General features: G+C 43.2%; 1 protein-coding gene and 5 non-coding genes across 6 annotated transcripts in view; 3 read left to right on the top strand and 3 right to left on the bottom strand.

The window, feature by feature from the left end:
- Positions 1-16,528, top strand: part of LOC125996117 (histone H2A type 1-B) — a 949,462-nt gene that overhangs the window by 54,428 nt on the left and 878,506 nt on the right. The window lies entirely within an intron of this gene.
- TRNAI-UAU (transfer RNA isoleucine (anticodon UAU)) lies at positions 548-641 on the bottom strand. Its single transcript has 2 exons — positions 604-641; positions 548-583 (listed from the first exon to the last, which is right to left on the bottom strand). It is a non-coding gene; the product is annotated as a tRNA-Ile (tRNA).
- On the bottom strand, positions 6,175-6,247 carry TRNAT-CGU (transfer RNA threonine (anticodon CGU)). The gene has a single exon. It is a non-coding gene; the product is annotated as a tRNA-Thr (tRNA).
- On the bottom strand, positions 10,770-10,841 carry TRNAD-GUC (transfer RNA aspartic acid (anticodon GUC)). Its single transcript has one exon. It is a non-coding gene; the product is annotated as a tRNA-Asp (tRNA).
- Positions 12,914-13,020, top strand: TRNAL-CAA (transfer RNA leucine (anticodon CAA)). The gene is made up of 2 exons: positions 12,914-12,951; positions 12,975-13,020. It is a non-coding gene; the product is annotated as a tRNA-Leu (tRNA).
- TRNAK-UUU (transfer RNA lysine (anticodon UUU)) lies at positions 16,088-16,160 on the top strand. The gene has a single exon. It is a non-coding gene; the product is annotated as a tRNA-Lys (tRNA).

Raw genomic sequence — 16,528 nt, 5'->3', positions numbered from 1 at the left:
GCCACCTTAAATCATCTATCCTGGACCTGGCATCTGGCTGAAGGTAACTCTCCCTACAAGGTTTATTTTATGATGAAACTGGGGCACTGTTGCAAGACCCACCCATCACCTGTGCCGTCACCGCTGGGGGGGGGGGAAATAAACAAGTAACCCCATTTCTCGGGCTAAAATGCTGCAGGGTCGCTGGGCGGATGGATTCTGCGTCCTCACTGCACGCGGGGTGGACTCAGGTTGGAGATGTTCGGGTGTAGACTCTGCGTGAATGCTTGCAAGCTATTCGAGGAGCCCAAGGAAGGCTCAGGCATGCAGGAATCGCTTAGAGAAAGGGGAAGGGGGAAAAGCTGCAGTTTGGGCAGCTACAAAGGCTGGAAGGAAGATGCAACGGCTGGAGCACAGCTGGAGCCTGGGTGGGTTCAACTCGCCTCCTCTGCAGGATGAAAACAGGGAGGCATGGAAAATGGAACCACGTAGAATAGCAGTAGCAGCAAGGATGGGGAGGAAGGATGGAGGCTGAAGGATGCCTGGACCGCCCAAAGGGAAGAAAACATGCTCCAGGTGAGGCTCGAACTCACAACCTCGGCATCACCCGCACATATACTGCTGTATAAGTACCGCGCGCTAACCGATTGCGCCACTGGAGCATGCTTTCCCCGCACCGGCCACGCGCGCTCTACAGTGGCCGTGACACCCACGCGTGACACCTGGACTCCCGTGACGCCCCGTGGCCTCCGTGGGTTTTCCTTCATCCCTGGATGCTGGGCAGATGCGGGGCTGAAGATGCACCGCCGGCCCCAGCGTGATCCCTCCCGGAGATGCTCCCAGGCTCCTGGGCCTGGCGCCTCCGATGATCCAGGCGGAGTCCAACCCCGGGTCAGCTCTTCCTCTTCCTTCTCCTCCCCCTCTTCCTCCTTTCCCTCCTCTTCCTCCTCTCCCTCCTCTTCCCACTCCCCCACCACTCTCCCCCCTTCTCCTCCACTTCTGTGCAGATGGTGGGTGCTTCCTGGCCTTGCAATCTCTGCCCTTTTCTGAGATTCCAGCAGGTTCAGCCTGCTGTTCATCCTGAGCCCCTCTTTCCTACCAAAGATTGTACCCCGTAAGCATTAGTTCAGAAATGATTCCTTTTGACGTATTAGGAGTCTGCATTTGGGTGCAAAGGAACTTGCAACTTAGAGGCAGGCAGACAGGAGACACTGATATGAATTTACAAATTGATGGTAGCCCTGGCAAACGGCTGGATTTCCACAGGCGACTGTCCCAACTGCAGGGCATCAGGCAGAACTTTGCATTTGCCTTGTTCATGCTATTTCTTCATTGTTTTCTTCATGTTCACGGATTTATCTATAGAGTTTAGGAAGCGGATCCAAAGGCAGAAACCACACCCTCTAGAGACTCAGCGAATCCCCCAGCCTACCACTGAAAATTGCTCTGTAATCTTCTTTGTCTAGTAGAGTCTTTGCCAAAATGTTCCATTAGCAAATGGAATTCACTTTAGCTCAAACTAAGCACAATAGCAGCAAATTGCATGACTGCATCTTTCTCATAGGTGAGTAGCTTTCCATGTTGCACATGGAACATGTGGTTTCTTTATCCAACCACCGATTATAGGGATTCTTGGTTTATTCCCCCACAGATCTTGGCTACTGCAAACATAGGAGCACAGATATGCTTACATGAGGGCCACACCAAGGGGTGCTCAATGCTTACTCCTGGCTCTGAGCTCAGAGGATCACTCAAGGGACTTGAGGGACCCCAAGTCCAGGAGGTGCTGGGGGTCAAGGTGATGCATCTGCCCACTGTACCCCCCCCCAACTGTCTTTTTGAAATAGCAGTTGGAGGTTTTGGAGGTAGATATCAAGAATTGGAGTTCCTGGGCCATACGAAATCTCATTCTTAGCTTTTGGAAAGATTTTGCATTGTTTTCCAGAGTTCACTCAAATTCACCCTCACATCAGCAGTGTGAGTGATTTTCCGTGCATCCAAACTGGCTCTGCTAACTTTGGTTCTTTTTGATATGTGAGGTGGTAGCTCCTTCATGTCTTGGTTGCATTTCCTTTGTGAGAAGTGATAAGAAGAAGCATTTTTTTTTTCATTACATTAGTGGAAATAGGAGATGCTCTATTCATCTTTATGCATCTCTGATTGCCTGCTCTGTAGCGATTTTATTCCTTCTGTTAGGGTTCAAGTTAGCACTCATGTTAGTGCTGAGAGTCAAAGAACACCTCCAAATTTAATGCAAGATGCAAAAGAAAGTTTATTTGATTAACTGAGGTTTAAGCTTCATCCAACTAAGGGACTCTAGGCAAGGACTTCGAGTCTACTCTTCAAGCAATTTATTTAGAAATCACAAGCAGTAACAGTACAATGATTTCATTGTATAGATGTCTTAATTAATCACTGATTTTTCTGGCTCAACTTTGGTTGTCTAGGGATACTCTGATTCAAACCCTGGCTGTCAAGGAATTCTCAGATTCAAACCTTGGTTGTTAAGAGAGTCTTTTCACATAGAACATTCCAAGCTCACTCAATCCCTAGTTCTTTATTCCTAGAGGGCACCGACTTTGGTTTTATTTTTGAGTTAACTGTTTCTCTGCCTTCAGCCAGGAGTGGAAAAGTCCACTTTATTAGGGTTTGGGTTTGTCTTCATCTAGAGTTCCTTATCATGGACTTCGGGGTGGGGGTGTGTGCATTTTGTTTCTTACACTTCTAAACGTAAATGCAGAAATACCAAACATGTTTCTGGAGTCTTACCCAATGATAAAACGAATGTCAAAAGTGAGATTGGTTCTTGTTTGTTTGTTTTTTTGTTTACACCCGGCATCGCTCAGGGGTTACTCCTGGTTCTGTGCTCAGAAATGGCTCCTGGCAGGCTCGAGAGACCATATGGGACGCCGGGATTCGAACAACGAACCTTCTGCAAGGCAACTGCCTTACCTCCATGCTATCTCCCCGGGGCCCAAGATTGGTTCTTAAGAAGAAAGAACCCGCCTAGGACACTAAGCAAAGTTTAGCTGTAATTTCCCATCCTTGATTTCTGACCAAATTCCCCAAGTTTTATTCTGGATATCTAAATGTTCGGTTTATCTCTGAATTAATCCCTTTAAACCAGTTTAGGAAAAAACTGTGAAGGCTTAATAACTTCCCATCCACTGACGACACTTCACTTTGCTCATTGGTCATAAGCCATGTTCTCTTGGTTCTATTTGGTCCTCTATTGCATTGTGTTATCTTAATTTTTTCCATAGTTTTGGGGCCACTGGACCATGTCTCTGGCATCAGTTCCAACCATTTTAATGAGGTTGAGAATAATTTCTCTTTAACAAGGCTGATGAAGCAGACAGGGAGATAAGGAAGGGCTTCCCACATCAATGAATTCTGAGCAAGGAATTTGAAGAAGTTACTCTTATCCCTAACCCTAAGGCTCCCAACACATGCCTTGTAGACACTGGAACAAAGATAAGAAAAGTTCTGCCAGGAACAAAGGCCAGGAAAGGAAGGTCAGAGAAGATCAACTGATCTGAACCCTTCCTCCAGGCAATCACACAGGGCTCTTGCCTGGGGAGAAAGAAACCCTAGTGGGGCAGTTGGAAGAAACCCTGTATAAGCCCACTTGGAACAAAGGAGATGTGCACACTACTCCCTGGGCTCAAGCACATAGTCCCCACATGTACATGGTCCCCAAATGTACGTGAGGACCACATCTCCCCTCCTGAGATATGGACTTTCCTGTTTGCATGCTGGCCTCTGTACCAGAACTCTCTGCCTTGGAAGAAGCCTGTACTCTCTCTTGAGCGTGTCATTCATTATCCTCCCTTCCTAATCCTCCTCCTTCACTTCCTCAGAATTTCCAAATAAAACCTAATTTTACTTCACTGTTTGTCTCCCCTGAAATTCTTTTCTGTGAGGGAGGTGACAGACCTGAAAGGCTGGCACCATTAATAATGATGATTTTGGCTTTGGTGAGGTATGCAAAATGTACACCCAACTTAAAATTTACCCTTTCCCAACTGAGGCCATTCACTCAGCCCTAGTGAATTAACGGATCACCTGGTGCCTACCAGACTGTAATTGAATTTTCTGGAATCTCAAGCTTCCAAAGACTCTTTCTTGCCCGCCCCCCACCACCATGCAAGGGGAATAAGGAGAGCCTTGGCAATAGTACAGTGGGTAGGGATTTTGCCTTGTACACAGCTGACCCAGGTTCAATCCTTGACACCCCATATGGTTTTCCACACCCAAGCAAGAGTGATCCTCGAGTACAAAACCAGGAGTAAACCCTGAGCATCACTAGGTGTGTTCGACACAACAAAACAAAACAAAAAAGGAAATCAGGCCAGAGATACAGTATACCGTGATTAATGTTTACAAGTGGTGTTATGAAAAAGCATCTCTCACCTGTGAAAATACCCACACTACATTCTGCAAGATGAAAGGCCTTCCCCAGAAGGGGGAGATGTTTATTTCTAAAATCCAATGCTGCATTCATGAGGTCATGGAAACTTAAAACTCCTCAAAGACTTTGATGAATTACCATAGTCCTAAATTATAAGAAATAGAAGCTGCTTTGATTTTAATAAAAAATGAACCTTATCTATGCCTGCCCAGAGCCTTGAGAAATTTACAATAAAGATTGCAAACATGGTCCAATAATATATTGGATTATTTTAAAAATTTAGGGGGTGGGCCCGGAGAGATAGCATAGCGGTGTTTGCCTTGCAAGCAGCCGATCCAGGACCAAAGGTGGTTGGTTCGAATCCCGGTGTCCCATATGGTTCCCCATGCCTGCCAGGAGCTATTTCTGAGCAGACAGCCAGGAGTAACCCCTGAGCATCGCCGGGTATGGCCCAAAAACCAAAAATAAATAAATACATAAAAAATAAAAATTTGGGGGCCAGAAGGCAGCAGTAAGTGGAAGAACTCTTGCCTTGTATGTGTAGAGCCTGAGTCTGATGCTTCGTCCTGTGAAAATAAAGAAAAAGAAACCAGAATACATTTTAAAGAAATGTGTCTCTGATTTGTGGAGTTTATTGCATTATTAATGATTTAATATGGGGATTAGAAAATTCCTTAATTTGATAAATAAAAAAGGACCTCATATGTGCAAAGAAGGCACTCTACTACTTAGCCACATCTGGGATAATTATTCATTATGGCTATCAGGGATATGTCTGATTTCTTTGCTCTTCTCTATTGGCTGGCCTTGGTTATTTGACTTTCAGATATATTAAGGAAATGTGGGAATTACCCAGGCTCTGTGTTTTTGGGGGTACTCCCAAAGATGCTACTGGACAGTGTTGGGTATTGAACCCGGGTCTCCTGCATGCAAAGCTGAGCCATCTCTCTGGCCTACTTCAGACCATTTTCACCTCAGGTAAAGAAATGGCAAACTCACTACACTCAAGTTCCATTTCTTTAAGCTGTGCTTCATTCTACAGGCATATTCAGACTAGACAGGGAGCCGTATGATCCCTGACATACCATCTCAGTGAGTGACTCCTGTCTTCAGGGAGTCCATTAGGAAGAAACAAAATCAATACTTCTCACAGAATTTCTTCAACCTCTAATGTTAATTTGTCAGGACTATTTTGGTTGCAAGGGACTATAATTGTAAAGTGAAATCTGTTTTTTCTGCTGGCTTTTTTTTTGCAATTACTTTATTTGGTTTTGTTTGTGGTTGATGCTTCAAGATTTTAGACAGTTAAAATAGAAGCATCATTGCTTATAACTGATCAATAACTGATCACAGCTGAAACAAAAATATTACCAATGGTTGATCAATAACTGATCACAGCCGAAGCAGAAGTATGATAATTAATAACTGATCGATAAGTGGTTAGGGCTGAGGCAGAAGTATCAATATCTCTTCACAGCTAAAGCAGAGATATTATCAATAACTGATCAATAACTGATCAAAGCTGAAACAGAAGTTTCATTAACTGATAACAAAGCCACTTTTCTTCACTTCAAGATTTCCTACAGCTAAAATAGAACCATTTCCTCTAGCTGAGAGATCAATAATTGATAACTGATAACTGGTAACAAAAACACGAGGAAGCCCAACACTGCCTTGTAGGGTTCTGGGGGTTCTTTATTTCTAGGTCTTGGTGGAGGCCACCCTCACCACCTCTTTAACCCCTTTGAAGCAAGGGGGGCTTAATTAAAAACCAAACACCCCTCAGGCCCCAGTGAGATTCGAACTCACGACCCCTGGTTTACGAGACCAGTGCTCTAACCCCTGAGCTACGAGGCCCCAGCAAGGAACCTTACTGGATTATAGTAAAACTGAGTCTGTCCAGCTCTCGAGTTTCCAAATTGGGGCTTGCTCGAGCTCCCCCTGCTTTTCGATAGATCGATCATGGGTCGATGGGGCTTGATTTCCAGCCTCACCCGGCTCGGCGGGTCCTTTGAGAGACACGCCACGAACTGCAGACTTGGGGGGTCTTTAGTGCTCCGGAGAAACACAAACGAAACCTGCCTCCACCACCACCACCACCACCCCGGTATCGGGGACCCCCAGAGGCGGACACCGAGGACGGAGGCGCCGCTGCAACACAGAGTCCCCGGGAGCGGCCAGCAGGTGCCGGTACCCTCGGAGGAGGCCCAGTAGGGACAGGGGCAGGGACGTCAGAAAGGGGGGCCGGGCTGCCAGTGGGGGGCTGAGCTCAGGTGTCACAGGCCCAGGTCGGGGTGGGACAGAAAAACCACCCCAGCCCCAGGAATCACTCCTGGCGGTGCTTGGGGGGCCCACATAGGGTGCCAGATAGGACCCTCCCTGTTAACTTCATGCAAGTTCCCCCTGTCCTAGGGCTGCTTCCTGTCCTAGCCCCAGGAACCAACACATCTCTGGTCCCCCCTTTTCCAAAATCAAATCACCCTGAGATGCGGAGTTGAACAGTTGTTGGTAGTTGAGCTTCCATCCAATAATGTTCCAACTCCGGTCCCTGCACAGGTGTTTATGGCCCACCTCCAGTTGCCCTAGTGTCTCTCTCTCTCTCTCTCTCTCTCTCTCTCTCTCTCTCTCTCTCTCTCTCTCTCTCTCTCTCTCTCTCTCTCTCTCTCTCTCTCTCTCTCTCTCTCTCTCTCTCTCTCTCTCTCTCTCTCTCTCTCTCTCTCTCCTCTCTCTCTCCTCTCTCTCTCTCTCCTCTCTCGTTTCTCTCCTCTCTGTCTGTCTCTCTGTCTCTCTCTGTCTCTCTCCCTCTCTCTAATAAATCTCATGGTCTAAATGAGAACAAAATGAGCACCTCTGCAGAATGTAAATAATCAGGGCAGGCAGAGCATAAGAAAATTGAGTTGAGGGTTTCCAGGGTGCTAGGATACCTGGACCAGAGATAGACAAGATGAACTAACTAACACCTCACCAATGTCAGCAATTTCATTTTATCTCTACTTTTCCTTGTTGTTGTTTATAAATTTTTTTTTTTTGGTTTTTGGGCCACACCCAGTAACGCTCAGGGGTTACTCCTGGCTATGTGCTCAGAAGTTGTTCCTGGCTTGGGGGACCATATGGGACACCGGGGGATCGAAACGCGGTCCGTCCAAGGCTAGCGCAGGCAAGGCAGGCACCTTACCTTTAATGCCACCGCCCGGCCCCTGTTTTTAAATTTTTTTTAATTAAAAAATGCATCACATAGTTTACATAACTGCTTATAATACATTTGTTTCAAGATAAAGAAAAGCAAAGTTATTGAGAAAAATAGAAAGAAAATTCACAAATAAAATGCAAGAGAAGAAAAAAGAAAGAAGAGAAAGCTTAGTAGTAAGTATATTTGTGGAAATCATTGTATCTCCAATAAAGTCATTAATACGTAACAGAAAGTTTAGTAAGCACTCTTTTTTTTTTTTTCAAAGATAAGAGGTAAAAAATACAATGAAAAGCGTGTGTATGGTAGTTGTTTGCGTAGGCACAACAAAATTTGGGGGAAATAGAAAGAAAAAACCTTTGGCCTAAAAACAGGAAGACTTTGCCCTTGAAGAATCCTGGCAGTTGTCTTTAATATCTCACAGATAAATGTGATCATTCTATGTCTGTTTGTCTCCTCTTGATTCATTTCGCTCCATATCTACAGTATTTGCCGGCGTATAAGACGATCCCCTAACATTTCCACTCAAAATACAGTATTTGTTATATACTCGTCATATAAGACTACCCCCTCTTCCGAACACCTTCCACACACCAAATAAAAGGTAAAACAATATCAGATTTGATTTCAACATTTTAATTTATTTCAAATGCTTATGTAAAGAAATATACTGTAACCCGAATTTACCACACTTGCAAAATCGCACACAGCCGACCATACACCCAGTATGGATCACGATTCGCAATTTGGCCCTATCATACTGGGTGTTTGGTCTAGTGTGTGCGATTTTGCGAGTGTGGTAAAATCGCATAACAGCCGAGCATACACCCAGCAGCGCTGCTGATGCCTGAACGGTATGTGGAATGAAGTGGGCAGGCATCAGGAGGCCACTATGGCACAGGGCAAGCACTATGGGCAGTCTATCTGAAGTGTACCTGGCGTATAAGACGACCCCTCCCTTGGAGGTATATTTTTCAGGGCCAAAAAATCGTATTATACGCCGGCAAATACAGTATTCATACTGTATGAGCAAATTTCATAACTATTTTTTCTCTGACAGCTGCATAGTATGCCACTGTATAGATGTACCACAGTTTCTTTAAAAACTCATCAATTCAGCAGTTCTTAATTGAAACATCAAAAGTTCCAGCAACAGGGCTGTGGATGAACAAATATAATTTAATAAAAACAACTGGCAATGAGGATTTTTGGCTCTGGAAATGAGGATCCAAGATCTGTGGCTTAAGATAGGGAAGACTTAAGCTAGGAAGGGGAAAAGAATGTGAGATCAAGTCTTCCAGTTTCCCATCAGTAATTTTCTGAACTTCTTTAGGATTAAGATTCATCTTTTGGGCCCGGTGAGATAGAGCGGTGCTTGCCTTGCAATGCAGCTGATCCAGGACCAAAGATCGTTGGTTCGAATCCCGGTGTCCCATATGGTCCCCCTCGCCTGCTAGGAGTTATTTCTGAGCAGACAGCCAGGAGTAACCCCTGAGCACCGCCACATGTGCCCCCCCCCCAAAAAAAAAAGACTCATCTTTTATTTATTGAAAGATAGAGAGTTCCAGTACATTCCAGTGTGAAACATGAATGTCCAAAAAAGTCCACATCTCAGGAGGGATGATACAGTCGCCATGTGCATGCGGACAATGTCTCTTCGTTCACGTGTATTTTTTGTTCCAAGTTGGCTTTTATTGGTTTTCTTCCAACCTGCCTCATATGGGACTTTCTACCTAGGTTAAAAGTTCATTGCTAGGGTGATTGCCAGGGTCAGAATGAGTTGGGGATATCGTGGCCTTCTTTGATATTTCATTTGATATGGCCTTTGTCTTTGCTGGGTCTTCTGGGGGTCGGGGGTGGGCGTCTAGCCTTCTCTGGACTACAGAGTCCCCTGGTAAAGATCTTATCAGTGATAAAGTCATTCCTCCAAACTTGGTTTTATTACATCCCAAGGAAGACTTTTTTTTTTTTTTTTTTTTTTTTTTTTTTTTTTTTGGGCCACACCTGGTAATGCACAGGGGTTACTCCTGGCTATATGCTCAGAAGTTGCTCCTGGCTTGGGGGACCGGGGGATCGAACCGCGGTCCGTCCAAGGCTAGCGCAGGCAAGACAGGCACCTTACCTTTAGCGCCACCGCCCGGACCCCCAAGGAAGACTTTTGACTCTCAAGAATTCATTGGTCTGTGGGGCCCTTCCTCTGCCTCAATACCTTGAATAGACTTATGGCTAAACCCACACCCAGCTCAGAAACTCCAGCCTTCTCTGTCCATTGACTGATGCCTCAGTAAACTATTTTATCCAATGACCAGAGTGATAGGGCAGTGGGATGGGGACTTACCTTGTATATGGCATACCCAGGTTTGATTTCTGACATCCCACTTTGTCTTCAGGGTGCAACCAGGAGTGATCCCTGAGATCACACAGAGCCAGGAAAAACCTCTGAGCATCATTGGTGTAGCCTCCCCAAAAAACAAACAAACGAGAAAACAACAAAAAAATTATTCCATCTGAGTCCTACTCAGATTGCATAATTATTTTACTTAAAACCGATGTCAAGTTGAAGAGATAGTACAAGCTGGAGAGAGAGCACCCTACCTTTACCCATTGCTGACTTTGTTTCCATCCACATCACTCCAGATGGTCTCCCTAGTACACTGTGAGTGACCCCTGAGCACCATCAAGTGCGGCTCAAAAACCGGGGTGGGGGCAAACAAAATATGAAAAGTAAGTTCAGCATGCGCTAAACACAGCATGCACTGGCATATGGTCACGAGTCCAATCCCTGATGTTTCTCATGCACCGATCCTGGCAACTGCTGTTTGGATCTTTCAGCTTTGCAGTTGGTGCCCCTTCAGTGCCACAAGTGGTTATTGGCCACACCACAGGTGGGTGTAAGAACTGGGGGAAAAAGGGGAGGGAAGAGGAGCAGTGAGACAGCATAGCTTGTTCTCAGCGGACTCAATCCCTGGCACCCAGATAGTTCCCCAGGCCAAACAAAAGTGACTCCTAAGTCAATTGAGAGCCCGTGTGGCTTCCAAAAAAAGTCAAATTCAGGAAAGATTTCCTAGATTGGAAGGTGGAAATTAGCAACAAAGAGGGGAAAAGTTAGTTGTCCATGTTGGTGCTCATAAATGGCCAATGGGATGTCGGGATTCGAACCACCATCCGTCCGGTCCCAAAAGATATCTATGTCTCCCCGTCGGGGAATCGAACCCCGGTCTCCCGCGTGACAGGCGGGGATACTCACCACTATACTAACGAGGACGACTTGGTACCTGCTAGGTCTCTGGAAAGAAAAGGGTCAAAATTGCATGAAGGCGGGGTTGTGATATGGCTCGGTAGTAACACAACCTTCCACATGTGAGGTCCTGAGTTCAACACATAGCACTGTAAAAAGAAAAAAAGAAAGAAAGAAAGAAGAGGAGGAGAGGTTTGATTCCCGGCATCTCATATGGTCCCCTGAGCACCGCCAGGAATGATACCTGAACACAGAGCCAGGAGTAATCCCTGAGGACTTCTGTGGCTCAAAAACCAAAAGAAAAGAAAAAAGAAAAGAAAAGAAAAGAAAAGAAAAGAAAAGAAAAGAAAAGAAAAGAAAAGAAAAGAAAAGAAAAGAAAAGAAAAGAGAAAAGAAAAGAAAAGAAAAGAAAAGAAAAGAAAAAAGGAAAAAGGAAAGAAAAAGGAAAGGAAAGGAAAGGAAAGGAAAGGAAAGGAAAGGAAAGGAAAGGAAAGGAAAGGAAAGGAAAGGAAAGGAAAGGAAAGGAAAGGAAAGGAAAGGAAAGGAAAGGAAAGGAAAGGAAAGGAAAGGAAAGGAAAGGAAAGGAAAGGAAAGGAAAGGAAAGGAAAGGAAAGGAAAGGAAAGGAAAGGAAAGGAAAGGAAAGGAAAGGAAAGGAAAGGAAAGGAAAGGAAAGGAAAGGAAAGGAAAGGAAAGGAAAGGAAAGGAAAGAAAAGAAAAGAAAAGAAAAGAAAAGACTTCGGGTATTTTGGTTTGGCATCTTAAAAAAATACAATATAGGTTCTTTTATGACTGAGTTTTCATCATTTAGAAACCATAGGAAACTCAAATTTCATTTGTCCAAATTTTCCACTTCTTTAAAGAAAAAGTTGAGGAAACAAAATAGCAGAATATTCAAGAGGTGAACCCTTAAGATATGTTAAGTGCTGCCATGTATGTGATCAACCCTAAGTACCGCATATGGTCTCCTGAACACAGGATTAGCCCCAGAGTACCACCAGGTATGACCCCCAAATCAAACTAAGAGCTGACCAGAAAAGCATATAGCACAGTGGGAGAGCACTTGCCTTGCACATTCCCAGCACCCCATAAGGTCCCCCTGGGTCCCTCCTGGAGTAATCCTGAGTTCAGAGCCAAGAAAAATCCCTGAACACAGCCGGCATGATCTAAAAAGAAAAATTTAAGAAGAAAAAAAAAGGAAAAATATTCTAGCCAGTTGAAATCTTTTCTGTCATCAGTCCATTGAAGGCAACTAACTTCTGGTCTAATTCTAGATTTTTCCATATTCACATTAGTGATTAATAACATCTACAGGCATCCCAAATATTTTTAATCTATTAGGAACATTTCTTTTACACAGAAGATACATAAGCCTGCATACCTTTAACCAGATTTAGGAACATTTAGTGCCAAATTTAAATTTATATATATATTAAAATGTAGCTAATTCATCTACTATTGGCATTGCACTTCAGAAAGTTGAGAACATATGTTTAAGTGAAAATTACATTGAAAGAGTAAAATCTGTAAGTCATAAATAACTTTAAGATGTTTCCCATGTATATTTCCAATAATTTTTTTAAATAATGGACTTATAAACGATAACTGGGTTGAAAATTAGCCCCTAAACACCTCCATGTGTGCTTAACAAACCAAACAACCCTCCCCCCAAATAAATATCCCACACACACACACACACACCCCAAACCCCCAAAGTCAAGCTGAGTTGAGTAGCAGAGCACTTGCCTCGCCTGTGCAAGGCCCTGGGTTTGATCTCTGGCATTATACATATAAATAAAAATAATAATATTTACTCCCCAAATGCACAGAACATTGTGTTGGGGAGTCCCAGGGCAAGAGGGAACATCCCCTCTAGACGTTGCTGTCGGTTCCCTGGGCCAAGTGGCTTATTCTGGTCGAGTGAGTCATAACTCGCGCTCCTTTGTCTTTGCATTTCTCAGTCGGTGATTGTGGGGTCCCCGCCTGGCTTTTTATTTTCAGGAACAATTTTCCCCTCCGGGATGTAACAAGGCCCTGAGGCATCAAAACAACCGTCAACACCGGGTCAGTAGTCTTTGCAGTGTCACTTGTTAACACAGTGTCAGGATGGCCGAGTGGTCTAAGGCGCCAGACTCAAGTTTCTACTTCCCTTCACGGGGTCTTCTGGTCTCCGTATGGAGGCGTGGGTTCGAATCCCACTTCTGACACATCTGTTTTTTCGCAAGTCGCTTTCACCCTTTCGTTTGAGCCTCGTCCATCACAATACTATATATAGAAACTTATGGAATACTGATTCCTGAGTCTTTTAGGGCTCTCTGATGTCATTACTAGAAATACAGAAAAGTGGGACAATTGGAGATTTTTTCCTTAGTGTTTCAAGTGACATGTTAGATTGGTTTTCCTGTAAAGAGAATTCCTATCATTTTCATTACTTACATTGTCAAAATAAAAATGAGTAGTACCTCAATATGGTTAGGTGCTTTAATTTATTATTTTTGGCACCATAGTTTGTAAACTGTTATTAGTAATATTTCAGAGTGAATTATTCTAGCACCACACCCTCCACCCAGATGTATTCCTTCCACCACTTAAGTATTTTATTGAAAAAAAAAAAAAGTATCTTATTGAAGGTATAAATGCATTTTATGAACTTCTCCATAGACGAAGTTTGTTCTAAGATGAAGAGCTTAAGGATTTTGTACTGATTAAGATATTGAATTCAGTACCGAAATATTTTTCTTCCTGTGTGGCATTTTGATGCAGCAATTTCTCTCTAAAGAAAGCACCTCACCACTGTCTCAGTTCTGCTCCATGGTTAACCTTGACTTTTATCATCTTTGCAGCATTTAGAGGGAGCAATCTGAGCACTGCAAAAGCAAAAGCAGTAATATGGTAGACTTTTCCAAACTGTTGAGTAAAAAAGAAAAAAATCAAAAATAACTACCAACAATAATAATTAGAATCAAACAAGGCGACAGTATATTTTTACTGTAGTGTTTTTCTCCTCCTCTGAAGTTTAATAAACGTGAAATACTTCCCTCTACAATATCTCCAATAGTTACTGTGCATATGCAGGGGGATAAAGAAAAGGGGAAAAAAAGCACAAAACAATCATTTTTCCACATGTTTATTTATCGATTGATCGATTTTTTGACGTCTTTATTTTGGTGTGGAGATTAAGGTTGATGTCTCCAATATTATTTTATTTTATTTTGTCTTGTCGTTCTCTTTCTTTTTGCATGATTTGATTTCAGAACCGAGACTATTGTGTGGTGCCTGTCTTTATTGCTGTAGTGCTCACTGGTTATTTAATTTGATATTTCTTTTTGTATTGTTGTGGTATCCCAATTACCTTTTTCACGTCCTCTCTCAAACTGAGGTTGGAAGCCTTTAGAGTAGAGGGACTCTGCCCATTTTCAGCGTATTTGACTTTGACTTCTTTTTTTTTTTTTCCTCTTATTTTGTACCCCATTCTATTGTTTTTCTTTCCTTCAAACAAAACCACATACCTCGATTTATCTAGCTCTGCCTCTTAAATAGAGGGGGAAACAAGGGAGGGTTCCAGGACGAAACAGATATGTGATCACTAATAGTAAGCCAGACAAAGAGGGGTCCACCTACTCTAGCAGCCCGGGGGGGGGGGGGGCGATGGTGGGGTATATGGGTTGTAGAAAGGGAACTGGAATGGGGGGAGGACATATTTGGTGATGGGTATTCCCCTGATTCAATGTTAATATGTACCTAAAACACTACTGTAAAAGATATATAAGCCATTATGAAAAAAAATTTGTGTTTTTAATCAGAAACTTTTTTGACTTCCGTGTATTATTTTTATATCAATTATGTTATATTATGTTATATTAGTTTACCTCATTATGTTAATCAATTGAATAAATTCTTACAATAAAAAATAAACATGAAATACTTTATAAGAAGATCTTCAGGTTGGGATTTTGAAATGACTAGATCCCAGGGATGAGTGTGAAAAACAAAGATTCAAAGCAGAAGTCAAAGTGATCTTTTTCTCTTCCATGCAGCAACAGCAAAAGGAATCAAGCCACAGACATTCCCTTCCTTCTCTCTCTCTCTCTCTCTTTTTTTTTTCTTTTTTCTTTTTCCCTTCCTTCTCTTTCATGATCAAACACCACATTTCCCCTCTCCCTCCTCCAGACTCCTCCCGGGCACCGATCACTCTTTTCTCCTCTGCTTTTCCACCCAAACCGGGTTTCAACTCCACCAGTTGTGCAAGCCAGGACGTTGCTGAGAACCGGGTTCCACAAAATCCGGCTTTACCTTTGCAAAGTTTGCAGCAGGAATCCTAGAGGTTTGCTGGTCGCTGGCACTTTTGCCAACGAAATGAGAAGCTGGCCGAGGTTTAGAGAGACGAAGAGGAAAGGAAAGCAAGAATGAAAAGGTCAGAACTGGAGACCAAGACGCGGACAAATTCATAAGGAATAGAATGTCCAGCTACCTTGTTGGGTAGAGTGACTGGGTGGGAGCCCGCTGGGCCCAAGACACAGAGAGAAATTAAGATCAAAACCATCTGCTGCTAGGTGGATCCTTGTTTCAAATATAACGTCGGGGGTCCGCCTATTTCATTTAAGTGTAATTCATTTAATGTAATTATGATATATAAATATATAATGTGATATGTAATATATAACGGTATCTATAATATTGTCATTAATATATGATTAATAATATATAGCATAATTTTACATTTATTGCATTAATGCTTCACCTTCATATTGCTTGTTCCCTTTTCATTTTATTTATTTATTTATTTTGGTTTTGGGGGCTTGTTCACTTTTCAACCCTACACCCTTCCATCTCTTCTCGTTGGGGCTCGATGCAACTTGGCCATGATCCTAACGGTGTTCAACCCAACAGCTTGTAAATTGATAACACTTTGGGGGAAAACACAACAAACCAGAGATGCCTTCTTTGGCTCGACAGCGGCCCTAGAAATCACACGAACGAATGAAGACTTCAGATGTCGCTATGGGGTTCCAACAACCTGGTAGTCCTGTCTATATTTCACTATATAAATGTAGACTGAAAATGAAATAACTACTGGGATGGTCCTGGACCCCCAACTCAGCACCACAAGGTCTTTCATCCTAAAGAAATAGGATGAAGTGAAATGTGGACCATGCAAGTGTGAATACAGGTGGGGATCACTTGGAAACCTTGGGAATCCCCTGGATCTCACTTGCCCAGCACCGTCAGATGCTTTTAGTCCTTTTACCTAGTGAATGAGAAAGCCAGTTGTGAGCCTGGATAGCTCAGTCGGTAGAGCATCAGACTTTTAATCTGAGGGTCCAGGGTTCAAGCCCCTGTTCAGGCGTTAGAGCATTCCCTTTTCTTATCCAGGGAATGGAATGCCAAGATCTGCAAAACCAAAGCACAAAAAGTTTACTAAATCGTGAAATAACCGCTTCCAATATTAAGAAATACACTTCCTTGTGGTATCATGTTAAAAAGAAATGTTAATCTAGGGCTAAAGAAATGTTAACCTAGGGCTAAGAAAAGGTTAATCTAGGGCTGGGTTACTAGGAATTAAGTCGTTTTGAAATTCCCTGGAGATTGGGGAGATTTGGAGGGAGGTGAGTTATAAAGAGAGTGATTAAGGTGGACCTTTCTAGAATATGTATTCTAGAAGAAAGCATTCTCCTAGTCCATTTTAGACTAGCTCTTTTCTCAAAGAAACTTTGT

This window comes from Suncus etruscus, chromosome 18, assembly GCF_024139225.1.
Source record: "Suncus etruscus isolate mSunEtr1 chromosome 18, mSunEtr1.pri.cur, whole genome shotgun sequence".
NCBI lineage: Eukaryota > Metazoa > Chordata > Mammalia > Eulipotyphla > Soricidae > Suncus > Suncus etruscus.
This window is presented reverse-complemented; position numbering and strand designations above follow the sequence as displayed.